We start from the raw sequence: 17,415 nt of genomic DNA on the forward strand, positions 1-17,415 counted from the left end.
GTGGTGGTAGGACCCTCCTGCTCAGTCTGTAGTGCGGTGATATTTCGCTATAGTTAATCAGGTCCTCTGGTTTGCCTTGCTCCGGTGCCACTCCTCCAGCCCGGTGTGTGAGATCTCGGGCTGCTTTGCATGTCGCCTCGTTTCCGGGCACGCCTGTGCGGGCTGGCGTCCACACAAGAGTGACGTCTCTTTCTATTGGCTTTTGATCGAGGATACTAGCCGCGGTCATCGCTATGACTCCTGCGGTATAGCTCCTGATTGCGCTTTTGCTGGTGGTGGTAGAAACATTTTATTGCCATTGGAACAAATAGGAGGCGAAGCCTCTGCTTGGCACTTGGGTGCTCCCTTACTACATGGGAGACACCCTTATTAGGCAAAATAAAGTCCTTGAAGAGCAATCCTCCTCATAGCACTGGAAATGATCTTCCGTTGGTCTTCACATGAAGTGCTCTTCATGAGAGACTCCCAGTAGGACTCTGCGACATTCGGTGACACAGGGGATGAGGAAAGGTGGGGCATGTAATGAAGAATGTGTAGGAAGTGGTGTGGTTTGCCGCAGAGTCTGCATGATGAGGAAACCTGGTCTCGGTATCGGATATGTAGGAGTGTAGGGTATGGAGCAGTCCGAGTATGCAAACTTCGCCAGTGTACGGCTTGCACTATGGTGAGAGAGGGCGCTGGGGGTGTATATTCCCTTCGTTTGTCCCGGTAGTACAAGACAATATCACGGAATGGAGAGCAGGCGCTCCCCGGCCTGTAGAGAGAGATTGTAAGACCTCGGGCTAAGGAATTAACCTCCTCGTTGTCAGGGAGGCCGGCATGTGCTGGCGTTCAGATGAGGCTTATGGGGTGACGGGGCTGCTAGAAGCGTAATATGCGAGCAGCGCTGTGGGATGTATAGCCATTGGCATAATTTGCGATCGCAGATTTGGAGTCGGAGCTGTCACTGACTATGTACTTTGCCTCGGTCTGAGCAAGAGCCAGTGCTATTGCAGCCTCTTCCGCTGTCTGTATCGTACTTGTTTTTATGGATATTGCTGTAACAATTTCTCGCTTGCCATTTACTACGACTGCATTCATTTCTTCTTTACCGCAAAATGCAGTGTCTACATATGCAATTCTACCAGGATTTCCTGCCTCGAATCTCCGTGTCTGGGTCACTGCCTTTTTCACTCGTAGTTGGTTATTATATTCAGGGTGCATGTTCTTTGGTAATCGGGAGATATAGCTCCATTTTCGGTCCTCCCGTTTCATTTCCTCTGTCTCGTCCCAGTATTCCTTTGGTTGTATACCTATTTCGAACCAGCCCCAGACCTTGAGTTGGAGTCGGTGCTGTCACTGACTATGTACTTTGCCTCGGTCTGAGCAAGAGCCAGTGCTATTGCAGTCTCTTCCACTGTCTGTATCGTACTTGTTTTTATAGATATTGCTGTAACAATTTCTCGCTTGCCATTTACTACGACTGCATTCATTTCTTCTTTACCGAAAAATGCCGCGGTGACCAGCCGCTACCTGCCACCTTCTACGCCGTCCTACGAGCCTCGCGCACAGGTGCCCGTGGGTCTTTCGGACCAAATGTACGCCTTCGCAGCTTTCGAAGGACCGTTGGCTGGCGAACACCCGACAGCCAACCGTTCTGATATCATTGTGAAGAAGCTGGACACATGTTTCGCTGCTGTCCCTGCAGGGTACTCGGCCTCCGTGGATTTTTTCTTGATGCCCGTCGTCTGTTGCCTGGGCACCGGGCACGCGAAATTGCAGAATACCTTTTGCATACCGACCCAGGCCCAAGCCGCTTCTGATCGCTGTCGGCTCGCCGGTACAGCTCTTCTGGGTGCCAGGAGCAATCCCAAAGTCCCAGTAAGGGAAACTAGATGCAGTAGCCTCTGAAGGTGGGGCTGCTCTAGTACGAAAATTCCAAGATCCTCCACAGATTCACTAGTTTTTCGCCGCACACCAAAGATTATTGCACACGGAAACAAGAATAACCGACGCCGAAACAACCCGCCAATCGTTAACGTAACCACGACGCCGACCTCCGAATCCCCACTCCTTCAGAGCACCGAAGCCGAGACCGGACGCCTCGAAACTGCCGCCGCACGACACCACAGTCTTCCGACCTTCAGATCTCCATCGATGGCACAGACGCCACTGCTCTAGGCGACACTGGCGCCGATTATTCAGTTCTTAGTGCAGTTCGCAGCAGCTTCCAGAAAGGTACAACAGGATGGGATGGCCCACAAATACGCACTCTTGGAGGATATTTAATTATGCCCACAGGCGTGGGCACGTCGAGAATCACTGTACAAGGGCAAACATTTCTGGCGACGTTCATCGTGTTGGCCCAATGTTCCCGTGATGTTATCCTCGGCATGGTCTTTCTAACAGAAAACGGGGAAATTATCGATTTGCAGAATCAGTCGGTAAGGTTTTCAATTGAGAATGTCATCGAAACCAATAACATGCTCCCCGCTGCGATTCCCATTATTGATGACCATGTGAGTGTGTCCCCATGTTCTAGCATTATGGTGTCCGTAGGTTCTCTCCTAATGCAAAATACAGAAGGTATCGTCGAGACCAAACAGAAGCTGCTTATAGAAAGAGGCATAGCAGTTGCCAGGGCAGTTGTTTTCTTTGAAAATGGCAAAGTTGATGTTCTTCTTACGAACTTCAGCAATGAGCACCAACATCTGAACAAAGCGACAACTGTAGCATATCTCGATGCCATAAGTGACACTATAGTTCTGCAGGTAATTTAACCAGCGCTTCAGCAACAGACTCCTATGACAGCACTGAACCGCTGTACGACGTAAACCCGGCATTATACCTGCAAAGTATCGAGGAAAACTATGCAAGCTGCTCAGTCGCTACTCTGATGCATTTGCCAGATCGTCACGCGTTGGCCGAACGCACCTTGCAAAGCATCGCGTCGCTACAGACGAAGCTGTTCGACCACTGCGCCTGTCGCCTTATCGGGTTTCCGCAAAAGAATGTACTGCCATCAGAGTTCAATTCAAAGAAATGCTCGATAATGATATCATTCGACCTTCCCGCAGCCCCTGGTCTGCACCTGTGGTACTTGTAAAGAAAAAAGACGGCACACTCTGTTTCAGCGTAGACTATCGTCGATTGAACAACGTTGCGAAAAAAAGAGGTTTATACCTTGCCCAGAATAGATGAGGCCTTCGATCGTCTGTGCAACACAAGGTACTTCTCCATGGATCTCAAGTCTGGATACTGGCAGACAGAGGTCGATAAGAGGGACCGCAAAAATACGGCTTTCACTACACCTGACGGTCTATACGAATTTCTTTCGGTCTTTACTCCGCGCCTGCAACCTTTCAGCGACTCATGTACAGCGTTCTTGCAGATCTGAAGTGGACGATTTTCTTGTATACTTGGACGACGTAATTGTATACCCCGGGTTTCGAGGAGCACATTCGTCGCCTAGACGCAGTACTAGAAGCCATCCAATCGTCGGGCCTTACACTGAAAGCCGAAAAATGTCATTTGGGTTTCGAAAAGCTCAAGTTTTTAGGCCACGTCGTGAACCAAGCGGGAGTTCTGCCGGATCCTGGAAAAACTTGTCATATGGTGAATTCCAATCGCAGAGCAGGAGCACTTCCAGAGCAACGTTTTCTGCTCCTTTCGGAGCAATTGTCTTCCAAACGCAGATCCGGAACACGGATCGCGTCTTCCAAACGCAGAACGGGAGCGATTGCCGAGCAAGGGTCGCTCCGCGGAGCAGTGAAAACTGCTCCGCCGAAATCGGGGGAACCGACCGGAAGTTTGCGTGACGTGACTTTCCGAGCGACGCTTGCGCATGCGCTAGCTAGCGCATCCATTTCCGGTGGCTCGCCGCGTTGGCTTCAGAGACAACGCGCCGCTCCATAGCAGACGATCAGTATTTGCCGCCGCCATGGATGGTGATTCGCGTCGCGCTCTTGCGCTCGCTTTGCTTGAGGACAGCGAGTCGGAGAGCAGCAGTTCCGACTCATTTGTCGAAGAATCAAGAATCAACTATTTATATGTCCATCGTCCGTGTAAACTCAAAGCCGCGCACGTTACAGCTCGGCTCTGGAAGAATGCAAACATTCGGTACGTGAACCGAAGTTTTCTTCCATATTAAAGAAAATGCTGAAGGAGTCTTACCGTGTGTGTCCGCGCTCGGCTCTTCGAGCAAGGAGGATATAATTGCGTAAACGGCTGGTGTAACCTCCATATCAAAGGGAAGAAAGGCTGCAGGCTTGCAAAGCAGACGACGCGAGCGCACGAAAAGCGCGGGCAAGTGCAAGGAATGATGGGTACTTTCTCCGTCTCATCTGCTTGCGAGCGCCACCTACTTGCTCCGGCCAGAGCAAGAGTATTCGAAACGCAGAGTCTGGGAGCGTGCTCTCCGCCGGATTGAGGCGTTCTGTGATGGAGCGTGCGCGCTGCTCCAGTTCTGCGATTGGAATTCGCCAATAGTCAATTTTCCGACACCGCGGGAACCAGAAATCGACGCTTTCTTGGATTATGTGCATATCACCGACGTTTCGTGAAAAACTTCTCCAAAATAGCTCCCCCCCCCCCTCCTTACACTTCTTACTAAGGCTGATATGCCGTTCGCGTGGGAAGAACAGCAAATGCAAGTATTTCAAGAGTTTCAACGTCGTCTGCAGTCACCTCCAGTTCTCGTACATTTCCATGAAACGGCAGACACCGAACTGCACACCGATGTAAGCAATGTCAGTTTGGGCACTGTCCTAGTACAGATACAGTACAGTCAACAGCGTGTGATCGCCTACGCTAGTCGGGCTTTGTCTAAGGCCGAGGCAAACTACTCTCCCACTGAGAGGGAATGCCTCGCCATCGCGTGGTCGAAGTTTCGACCATACCTATACGGCAGACCCTTCCAAATGGTGACCGACCATCGTGCGCTTTGTTGGCTGATAACCCTCAAAGACCCTTCTCGCAAGATGGAGCCTACAACGTCAAGAGTATGAAATCGCAGTAACCTACAAGTCAGGTCGTAAGCATTTAGACGCGGATTGCCTGTCTCGTGCTCCTGCGTAACCAGCTTCGGACGCAAATGTTGATGACGACGCATTTCTGAATGCAATCAGTTCAGCCCACTTTGCCGATAGTCAACGCAACGATCCCGAACTTCGCCAGGTAATCGACTCTCTTCAATGTGCCGGCAGCATGATCCCTAAATCTTTTCATCGCACTTTGTCCTCTCTGTGTTTAGGTGATGGCGTTCTCGTCAAGAAATATTTTACCGCTAACAGTCGCCAGTATCTACTTGTTGTACCAGCAAGCTTAAGGGACGAATTTTTTCAAGCCTGCCACAATGAACCCACATCAGGCCACCTGGGAGTCACTCGGACGCTATCCAGAATTAAAGCATGGTATTACTGGCCTCGTTTGTCAAGCGATGTGACACATTATGTTCGAACTTGCCGTGATGGCCAGAGCCGAAAGTTTCCGTCTCTGAAGCCAGCCGATCTTTTAAAGCCCATTACACCACCCTTCAGACCATTCCAGCTAATAGGGATGAACTTGCTTGGGCCGTTCCCTATTTCCACCTGTGCGAACAGGTGCATTATAGTAGCTACTGACTACCTGACCAGAAACCGCTGCTCTTCCTTGTGTTAACGCCTTTGAAGTTGCAAAATTTTTCGTTTTTCAAATTATCCTTCGACATGGAGCACCAGAGATTCAAATTACAGACAGAGGAGCAGCATTTTCTGCGGAGCTCATCCAAGATATCCGCAATTTTAGTGGCACCAACCATCGCCGGACAACTTCATACCATTACCAAACTAACGGCCTGACGGAGCGTCTGAACAAGACCATTGCCGACATGTTCTCGGTGTATATGGACGTCCATCACAAGACATTGGACGAAGTATTACCTTACGTAACATTTGCATATAATACCGCCGTCCAAGAAACGCCCAACATGACTCCGTTCAGCCTAGTTTACGGACGAGAAGTGACGACCACGCTCGACGCCATGCTGCTTCATATTGTCACCAACACACGTAGCAAGCAGCACAACAACCGAGCTGGCCCTTTTTTAATCAAGAGAAAACTCGAGAGAGACGAGGATGACGCTTAGCCACGTGCCAAGACATTCGGCCACTTGGTGGCGCCAGAAGATGGTCAGCGGTGTGGCATTGCCCCCCTTCCAAGGGGCATCGACCCGATTCCGCAAGCGTAGGGGAATAGTCGAAAAGCGGGGCAAGTTATACGGGAAAGTCTCTGGCTCTGCTTTGGACCCTGAATTGGTTTACCGATTGTAATAGGGCTTCATTCTGGCAACGTGAACTATTTCAGATTTCGGCTGCCGAGAAGAGCGCACAGTGCCTTGTGGTAGCACCTCGTAGTTCACCGCGCTGAGGCGGCGGAGCACCTCGTAAGGTCTAAAGTATCGCCGCAGAAGCTTTTCAGAGCGCCCTCGCAACCGTATTGGGCTCCATACCCAGACTTGGTCGCCGGGCGTGTAAGTCACATCTCGGTGTCGCAGGTTGTAGCGCTGGGCGTCGTGTACTTGTTGGTGCCGAATTCGCTGTCGGGCAAGCTGGCGTGCAGCTTCTGCGTCACGAATAAATTGGTCAGCCCCCACGACAGTGGAGGGAGCAGAATCTGGAAGAAGCATGACATCCAGCTTAGTCAAGGGTTCGCGTCCATGAACCAAATGAAATGGAGTGAAGCGTGTTGTTTCCTGGAGTGCAGTGTTGTATGCGAACAGTTCCCATGATCATCGTCTGCATACATAGAAATCATATCGGCAATTGTCTTGTTAAGCCGCTCAGTCAGTCCATTAGTTTGAGGATGATAGGCTGTTGTCTTGCGGTGGGTGGTGCCACTGAGTCGAAGTACCTCACTCGTGAGTGCCGATGTAAACGAGGTTCCTCTGTCAGTTAAGACGACTGTTGGCGCACCATGACGGAGTACAATGCTGTGAATGAAGAAATGCGCAACTTCATCTGCGGTACCACGGGGAATGGCCTTGGTCTCACAGTAGCGGCTAAGGTAGTCAGTGGCAACCGCTATATACCTGTTACCCATGGAGGACTTCGGAAATGGGCCCAGTAAGTCCATGCCGACCTGTTGAAATGGGAATTTCGGGGGATCGATAGGCTGTAAGAGCCCAGCTGGTTTAAAGGGTGGTGTTTTCCGCCGCTGGCACTCACGGCAGGTACGGACGTAGCGGTACACAATGGCAGCTAGCCTGGGCCAGTAGTACTTTCGGCGTATCCGTGCCAATGTGCGAGAAAACCCGAGATGGCCGGAAGAAAGGTCATCGTGGCACGCCGAAGAACTTCGTCATGTAGCGTTCTGGGTACTGCAAGCAGATAAGCAGTTTCTGTTGGACCGCAGTTCTTCTTGTAGAGCACACCATCACGCAGGCAAAATGACGACAGTCCGCGCCTGAAGAGCTGAGGAGGAGATGACACGGTTCCTTCGAGGTATTCAATGAGGGGCAAAAGTTCAGAGTCAGCCCGCTGCTTTCGGGATAAGGTGGACGTCGCGATAACACCAAGGAAAACGGAATCGTCGTAGGAGCCGTCCGCGTGGCCGGGAGTAGGGGCGCGGGACAGACAGTCAGCATCACTGTTTTTCTTGCCGGACTTGTGCACGATTGTAACGTCAAATTCTTGCAACCGAAGGCTCCATCGAGCAAGCCGACCCGATGGATCTTTCAGGTTTGCCAGCCAGCACAGAGAGTGATGGTCGCTCACGACACGAAACGGACGACCGTACAAATACGGACGAAATTTTATGACTGCCCACACAACAGCGAGGCACTTCTTTTCGGTAGTTGAATAATTAACTTCGGAACGGGACAAAGTGCGACTGGCGTAAGCAATGACACGTTCTGCACCGTCCTGCCACTGAACAAGGACCGCACCGAGGCCAACGTTACTGGCATCCGTGTGCAGTTCCGTGTCGGCCTCTTCGTCGAAGTGGCCAAGTATTGGCGTACATTGGAGACGGGACTTGAGTTCCGTGAAAGCGTTTTCCTGGTCGGGGCCCCAAAAGAACGGCTCGGCGTCTTTTGTCAGGCGGGTCAGAGGCTCAGCGATCTTGGAGAAATTGTTAACAAAGCGACGATAGTACGCGCAGAGGCCGAGAAATCGACGCAAGCTTCGTTTATCCGCTGGTTTGGGGAATGAAGAGACAGCAGCCGTCTTCTCTGGGTCTGGGCTAACACCTCGAGCGCTGACAATGTGGACGAGAAATTTCAGCTCGTTAAAAGCAAAGTGGCATTTTTCGGGTTTTAGAGAGAGACCGGCAGATCTGATGGCCTCGAAGACTGCGCGCAAACGTTTCAGGTGCTCGTCGAACGTGTCCGAGAAAATCACAACGTCGTCGAGATATACGAGGCATGACTGCCACTTCAGACCAGAGAGTACAGTGTCCATCGTTCGCTGAAATGTGGCAGGGGCCGAACACAGGCCAAACGGGAGCACTTTAAATTCATACAAACCGTCTGGCGTAATAAAAGCGGTCTTCTCACGGTCTCGCTCGTCAACCTCTATTTGCCAATATCCACTGCGGAGGTCAAGGGACGAAAAGTAAGTGGCATGGCGAAGGCGATCGAGGGAATCGTCTATGCGTGGCAGGGGGTACACATCCTTTTTCGTGACGTTGTTGAGGCGTCTGTAATCCACGCAAAACCTCAAGGTTCCATCCTTCTTTGCGACGAGGACAACAGGCGAAGACCAGGGGCTCGTCGACGGTTGGATAACGTCGTCCTGGAGCATTTCTGTTACTTGGCGGCGGATGGCATCACGTTCTTTTGAAGACACCCGATAAGGACGCTGACATAGTGGACGTTGGTCATCGGCAACTATAATTCGGTGCTTCGTTAGTGGCGTCTGTCGGACCTTGGAGGCTGATGCAAAACAATCTCGGAACGAATTGACAAGATTCTCTATGCAGCGTTTCTCACTGGGCGAGAGGTTCGGGTTCACATCAGTCCGAATGGCTGTAGGCGTCGCATTGTCGGGGTCTGACGTGTTGGTTAAAGCGTACTGGCCTGTACATTCTCCAAGTTCTTCAAAAAAAGCGACCGCCGTGTTCGCCGTCAAATGTTGGGGTTCACATGTGAAGTTTGTCACTAGCACGTTGGCTTGGCCACGGACAAGTTCGACCAGGCCCCGAGCTACACAAACTTGTCGAGTTAGAAGCAGTGACATGTTAGCTTCAGCAATGCCACTCGTGCCGGTGCTATGATCACATTCGACTGTGACGAACTTGCTCGCACGCGGAGGGATCGTTATGTGGTCATCACAGACGCGCAACATCGTTTTCTGGAAGTCCGTGTTGCTATCAACGGCTCGCTCGCTTGGTTGAAAACGATACCATCAGCTGCTCCCGAAGGTCTATAACCGCACCATACTCTTGAAGAAAATCCATGCCGAGAATCAGATCTTTGCAGCACTCTTGTAATACGGCAAATGTGCCAGTGAAAGTAAAACCGCAGATCTCTATGCGGCAAGTGCACATGCCAATCGGCGTCATTACATGACCACCGGCGGTACGCATCATTGGCCCAGACCAAGGCGTCAGAACCTTACGGAGTGTCGTGGCTAGCTGGCTGCTCATGACGGAGAAATCGGCGCCGGTATCCACAAGTGCGGTCACATCACAACCGTCGGCGGTTACAAAAATTTCCCCCGAAACAATGCGTTCGCAGCACGTCGGTAAGTTCATTGGATCGGGTCGTCGTTGCTCGGGCCGTCGCGTCAAATCGTCGGGTGGAGGCTGTTTAATCTGAAACGTAGCGGCGGCCCCACCCCCGGAGGTCGCCGTGTTTAGTTTTCCCGGTGAGGGGACGTGCCTCTGAATTGCCCAGAGGAAGAGTACCGACTGGGCGAAGCAAAACGCTTCGGAGATGTCGATCGCGACCGCCGTTGTGGTGACGTTGGCTGCATCTCGTTAGCAGCCAGGTACTCCTCAATCTCCTGTGGTCTTTCGCCATAGCGGGGTCGAGGCGCGTTTGGTGGAAATCCTCACAAGCCTATCCTCCGGTATGGGCAATTGCGAAGAATGTGACCAGGTTCGCCGCAGTGATAACAGAGCGGCCGTCTGTTGGGCGTGCGCCACAAGTGCGCCTTGCTGATAGCGGGACGCTGGTATTGCTGTGGCTCGACGGGGCTCAGATCTTGTTGCTGCTCGACGGGGCGCATGTAGCGAGGCGGCGGTCCGACAACGGGACGGAATGGATTTGGCTCGGGAGCAGGTCGACGTAAGACATCACTATACGTCATGATGCATGGCTCCGGTTGTGGTGCTGGTGGTGGTGGTGGCTGCACCGCTCGCCGAATTTCATCACGGATGACGTCCACGGTAGAATAATTATTTGCAGAGGGAGCATTCAAGTGGAGGTTTTGCAGCTCTTCGCGGACAATGCTCCTCACAAGCTCCCGCAATGCCTCGTCGCTGGCAGCTGGCACGGACGCGCAGTAGGGTGTGGCCGCTACGCTTGCCTGGCGGCCGTATTGGGTACTCCGTTCCTGCAGGGAACGTTCCATGCTGGTAGCTTCTCTCGCGTAATCTGCGACAGTTATTGGGGGGTCGCGAATGAGGCCAGCGAACAACTGCTCCTTCACCCCGCGCATGAGGTGCCGTACCTTCGTTGCCTAAGGCATGGTAGGGTCGGCCCGATTGAAAAGCCGCGTCATGTCCTCGACAAACATGGCCACACTCTCATTTGACTGCTGAGACCTTGAACGAATTGCGATCTCTGCATTTTCTTTGCGTGCACTCGAGCTGAATGTCGTAACTCACGGCGAAAGGCTGCCCAGTTGACAAAGGACGCCTCGTGGTTCTCGAACCACATCTTGGCCGAGTCTTGCAGCGCGAAGTGCACATTCATTAGCTTCCGCTCGTCGTCCCATTGGTTAAATGCAGCCACATGGTCAAAACTGGCCAACCAGTCTTCCACATCCTCTAACCGGTCACCATGAAATGATGGCGGTGATTGCGGTGCGAGAAGGACGAACGGTGGGGCGTTGCTGGAAGGCTGGCTTGTCTGGCTGCTCGTCGTGGATGTCATGGTTCGTAGCGGGGTGGACAGCGGTTCAAACTCAGGTTGTAGGCCTCGCAGGCAACGGCTGGCTTTATGGACAGGAGTCGCGTCCACGCGTTGATGAGCAGCGTCACTGACGTCTTCGGGGGCAACGTACATGGGATCTTATCCTGCACAATCAACCAAATGTCATCCACACACGCAGCAAGCAGCACAACAACCGAGCTGGCCCTTTTTTAATCAAGAGAAAACTCGAGAGAGACGAGGATGACGCTTAGCCACGTGCCAGGACATTCGGCCACTTGGTGGCACCAGAAAATGGTCAGCGGTGTGGCAATATAGACGAAATTCCAAATGACGATGTCACTTTTCTACAGATTTCAAGAATTGGGGAAAGAGAAAGATACAAGGTTCTCAATGCGGATTTTCAGAAAATAGCAAGGAGAGATAAGAATGCCTTCCTGAACATACAGTGCCAAGCAGTTGAGGACAACAGCCAATTAAGGAACACAAGAGCTCTGTATAAGACAATAAGGAAGCTTCTGTGCTAAGCTGGGCGTGATAAAGGACAAACGAGGCAAGGACCTCACTGAAGCCTCAGAGATAAAGAAGAGGTGGCAGGAATACACAGAAGAACTGTACAAGAAGGACCCGAATGTGCAAACCCAACATAAGACGGTTGTGATTACTGATCTCGAGCCGGGCATCCTGAAGAGTGAAGTTGAATGGGCCTTAGCCAGCCTTGCTAAGAACAAAGCTAACGGAATTGATGGCATTCCAGCTGAGTTGCTTCAAAACCTCAACCATGACGCTGTTAACATTCTGCATACATTATGTCAGAAGATTTGGACAACCCTGCAGTGACCACAGGATTAGAGGAGGTCAGTTTACATCCCCATTCCAAAGAAAAGCAGTGCCAAAGATTGTTCCAACTACCACACGATAGCGCTTATTTCGCATGCTAGCAAGGTGTTGTTGAAAATTCTCCAAGGTAGGCTGCAGCAGTATGTGGATCGGGAGCTTTCGGACGTGCAAGCTGGGTTTCGCAAGGGCAGAGGAACTAGAAACCAAATTGCCAACCTTCGCTGGATCATGTAAAAAGCAAGAGAGTTCCAGAAACCAGTCTACTTCTGCTTTATTGATTATGCGAAAGCATTTGACTGCGTAGATCATAGGAGATTGTGGCAAGCTCTCCAAGAGATGGGAGTTCCAGTTCACCTCATCTGTCTCCCCAGGAACTTGTATGAAGGGCACGAGGCCACAGTCAGAACTGGGCATGGTCTTACTGATTGGTTTCCGATTGAGAAAGGAGTGAGGCAAGGCTGCATACTGTCGCCCTGCCTATATAACCTATATGCAGAGTGCATCATGAGGAAGGCCGGTCTGGACGAGTTTTCAGCTAGAGTGAAGATTGCTGGAAAACGTATCAACAACCTTAGATATGCGGATGATACCACATTAATGGCAGAAAGTGAAGTGGAACTCGATATACTTCTAATGCGCGTACAAGAACAGAGTGAGAAGTTTGGGCTTAAACTGAACATTAAAAAGACAAAGATCACGGCGTCTTTCCCTATCAAGTCCTGGAGCATCAAGGGACAAGAAGTGGAAGCTGTGAGATTTTTTCTTCTTGGGCTCCAAGATTACCTCGGAAGGAGACTGCAGCCATGAAATTAGGAGACGGCTGCTTCTGGGAAAGAGAGCAATGGTTATCCTTGACCGTCTAGTAAAGAGCAGATACGTTAATCTGCGAACCAAAATCCGTATAACTCGTGCTATGGTCTTTCAAGTTGTGATGTATGGATGCGAGAGCTGGACTGTGAAAAAGGCTGACCGCCGAAGAACTGACGCGTTTGAGTTGTGGTGCTGGCGAAGACTCTTCAGAGTTCCTTGGACCGCCAGAAGATCAAATCAGTCGATATTGTCGACCATAAACCCTGACTGCTCATTGGAAGGTCAAATTCTAAAGTTAAAGCTCAGCTACTTTGGTCATCTAATGAGAAGAGAGAAGTCGCTGGAGAAAGATCTGATGTTGGGAAAAGTTGAGGGTCACCAGAGAAGGGGTAGGCAGCGAACGCGATGGTTCGATGGCATCCTCGAGGCACTGCAGAAGAAGTTATGTGATGCTAGGAATTGAGAGAGACCGGAGAGCGTGGCGTGATATGGTTCATAGGGTCACGAAGAGTCGGACACGACTGAACGACTGAACTGAACATTTCTAGAGCGTGCCGAAGAGACCCGCCAACTTAAGTTAAAGTTAAATTGGTTCACAGGAAGGGAAAGGCGCAGTAACTGACACAGTTGCTCTGTGGACACCCGAACCGCGCCGTAAGGGAAGGGAGGAAGGTGGGAATGAAAGTGGAAAGAGAGAAAGAGGAGCCGTAGTGGAGGGCTACGGAGTAATTTCGACCACCTGGGGATCTTTAACGTGCGCTGACATCGCACTGCACACGGACGCCACTTCGTTTCGCCTCAATCGAAACGCAGCCGCCGCGTTCGGGTTCGAACCCGGGAACTCCGCCAACTTGCACGAATGCAAATTCAGTAGTAGCAAGGTCGTGATGCAGAACGCTACAACCTGCGGCGGCGCACTGAAGATTATTTTACAGGTGACCTTGTCTCGGTTTGGTACCCTATTTGATGACCCGGACTCACTGAACAACTCTTGCGCCGTTATTTCGGTCCCTACCGCGTTCTTCGACGCGTTAGTGACCTGGACTATGAAGTCGTTCCTCATGAAGAACCAGAACTCCGACGTCCCAAGCATTCTGAAGTGGTCCACGGCGTCCGCCTAAAGCATTTTCATGCCAGACAACAGTGACTACTATTCTGCCCCTCCCCCCCCCTTTCAATTTAGCATCGGTCCGATGCTTCCCGAGCGTGGTGGCTAATCTAGCATCCGCTGACGACGAAGACGCGCAGAGGTGTGAGGGAAAGAAGAAATGCGCTAGCTCAAAGACTGAGCTCTAATGCTGTTTCTGGAACCTGAGCTTACCCCCTGAGCAACTGTGAGGGTCCTCGATTACGCGAGAATATAACTGTTAACTAATGGTAAGGACTGCCAGTGAAAAATCTTCGCAAATGCTATAATATGCATCTTTGAGCTTTTTCCCACATTAGAGCATGGTTTTTTTTTTTGGCTTTGGACGAAGGGAACTTTTAATGATTGGTTTTATGTGATCTGTGGAATTATCTTCAAATGGTGAGCGCGTTTGATTGATTAGTGTCAATTTCATGATCTAGATGCGTAAAGCAGTGGCGAATGACTGTTTCCTCCGAATCCTGGTAGCTTTTAGACGGGTATTGATGAATATTATAAAAGAGGGGGTTGTTGCTAAGTGAACAATTTTCTGCGTCGTATACATGTACTCCTGGTTTCGCGATCTGTTGGTTCAGTTCAGCGGTTAGTGTTCTCAAGCTGCCTATTTCAGTATTAAGAACAGAAAGAGTAGCGCAGTGCCTTTCGAGTGAAATCATGCGCTTGTTTAAATCGGCTAATGTTGTGCCAGTTGATTTGAGCTGTGTGTTTGGTCACGTAACTATGAAATTAGTGTAGCTTCTCCTGCTAATTTTTGTACTTCGGATTGGATACTGTAGTGTCAGAATTGTCGGGCTCAGGGTCGGCCTCCACATCCAGATCTTCCGAGAAGAGAAAATAAGCAGATTGTGCACGAGCAATCAACAACAATACTAGTGCAGCACTGGGGGCATGGCAGCTGTATTAGGAAGTAATTGCTAGTTGGCTTAGCAAAAAGAGAGAATGAATGTTACCACCCTGCATAGCGAAGATGAAAGGATTAGTAATGGAGGCGAAAAGCAATTGGGCGCCCGTGGTCTGTGCGGAGTCAGTGCACATTAAGGAACCTTAGGTGGTCGAAATCACCGGAGCCCTCCACTACGGAGTTTCTCATAGCCCGAGTCGCTTTGGGAACTTAATCCCCATAAACCAAACAAAACCAAGGATTAGTAGTCTGCGCTTTCACACAGCTACCGAGTCCACAAAGTGGCGGTTACGGATGCGACACATTTATAGCCGCCTCAGTTGTTGATGGTTCTCTCGACAAGGATGGCTATTCACGATCCAGGATGAAGTGATAAGGCAGCAACGCAGCTACGTCTGGGACCGGAGACGTGGCGAGCCAATAAACTGCGTTACCATAATGGCGAAAAACTGTGCATGACGGTGATCCGGATGAAGCGTGGAGTAAGGCAGAGAGCAGCAGGTGAACGGCGACTGCAAAAGCGTGCATAACGAAGACAAACAAATTAGCAGTCTGCGCTTTCGCCAACGCTACCGAGTCCATCCCTCAGGCTAAAGCAGTGGTTTATATCACGTTGGGTTTCTCATGAATTGATAGCATACGACTATATGCAAAAGGATTGCGTGAGAGGCATTCACATTGGATGAGCGTAAACAGGCTTTCATAGGAACCGTAATAAAATATTCGTAAGTTAGGCAAGCTGGCACTGTATCCGCCGCGCTGTTCGCCGTTTTGTTGAGAGATTGACTGGTTGATGACGTTGCCCTGGAAAGTATACTTGGGACAAATTTCAAATGGTCATCAGTAAAACAGAACGGTACGCCTAACAATTATGTACAAAACTCAATATTCAACTGCCTTGGAAGGGAGCCCAAGTCTACTTAGATCAGGAACATAGAAAATTCCGGACGGCAAGAGTACAGCAAGCACTCTTAGATCTTAGTTGGCAGCTTACGGGTAACTGTGAAACGAAAATTATGCAACAGCTTTATCTTACGGGTACTCACTTATATAATATACATAAAGGGGGATACTAACATACATACACAAACGCATACATACATACATACATACATACATACATACATACATACATACATACATACATACATACATACATACATACATACATACATACATACATACATACATACATACATACATACATACATACATACATACATACATACATACATACATACATACATACATACATACATACATACATACATACATACATACATACATACATACATACATACATACATACATACTTACATACATACATACATACATGTCAGTGCATGTTAAAGAAGCCGAGGTGGTCGAAATTTCCGGAGCCCTCCACTATGCGTGTCTCATAGCCTGGGTCGCTTTGGGACTTTAAACCCCACAAACCAAACCAAACCATACATACATACATACATACATACATACATACATACATACATACATACATACATACATACATACATACATACGTACATACGTACGTACGTACGTACGTACGTACATACATACATACATACATACATACATACATACATACATACATACATACATACATACATACATACATACATACATACATACATACATACATACATACATACATACATACATACATACATACATACATACATACATACATACATACATACATACATACATACATACATACATACATACATACATACATACATACATACATACATACATACATACATACATACATACATAAACATAACTAACAGTCTACTTAGAACAGGACCGCAGGAAGATCCGGACGGCAAGAGTACAATAAGTATTTAGATTATGGTTGGCAGCTTATGGATAACTGTGAAAAAAATTGTGTAATAGCTTTATCTTACGGGTACTCACTTACAATATATAAAGATGGACACTAACGAAAAGCATTAAAGCGAATGAGGACAATGCAGAGAACTATGGAACAGAAAAAAAAAGCATCACGACCACATGCAGATGGGGTCACAGAACACATGTGCGTTGCTGACGTTCTACTCGAAGTTGGGATGAAATAAGCATATAAGCGAAGGCTATGTTAGCGATGGTCGCTAGGGGCAACTTTATCGCCTATAATCTTAGTTTATGGAAAGTAAGCAACAAAAGGATTAACCCTGATTAGTTCCTGGACTGAAAGCGATGAAGTGGACGACAGTACAGGAGTCCTAATAAACTCCTAACGCATTTATCATACAGCAGTTCCCTTTATACAGCACGTTGAACACTGGTTGGAATATTCACCCTACTGAAATGAGGGAGCTCAAACATCGAAACATAATAATAGTGAATGGCAACGCCAAGCTTAGAAGGCTACAATGACACAAAACAAATCCAACGAAGTAGGCTGGTCTTGACGGCAGAAAGTAAACAAAAAACTTCAAAAAACTATAACGAAAATCAATAAATCATGAAGCAACCATTAAAGTATCAAGGCAAGTCAATTCATGACAACTCAAGTCAAGAAATAAAGTCTGGAGATCAAATAATGGTATTGGTGATGCCATTACAAATCAGCAGGTACAAAATTATTGGGGGGTCTCTGCATACGCCAAAGTATGGATATGTGTATCGGACAGAATCGAGTCGAACGTTCTTTACCAGCTC

At 49.2% G+C, this 17,415-nt stretch overlaps 1 protein-coding gene across 1 annotated transcript in view; it reads left to right on the forward strand.

The window, feature by feature from the left end:
* Positions 1–17,415, forward strand: part of LOC146175433 (uncharacterized) — a 30,356-nt gene that overhangs the window by 12,648 nt on the left and 293 nt on the right. The gene's annotated exons all lie outside the window — the stretch shown is intronic.

The sequence above is a fragment of the Amblyomma maculatum genome, chromosome 10 (assembly GCF_055883805.1).
Source record: "Amblyomma maculatum isolate TAMU_Amacu chromosome 10, ASM5588380v1, whole genome shotgun sequence".
NCBI classification, from domain to species: Eukaryota; Metazoa; Arthropoda; class Arachnida; order Ixodida; family Ixodidae; genus Amblyomma; species Amblyomma maculatum.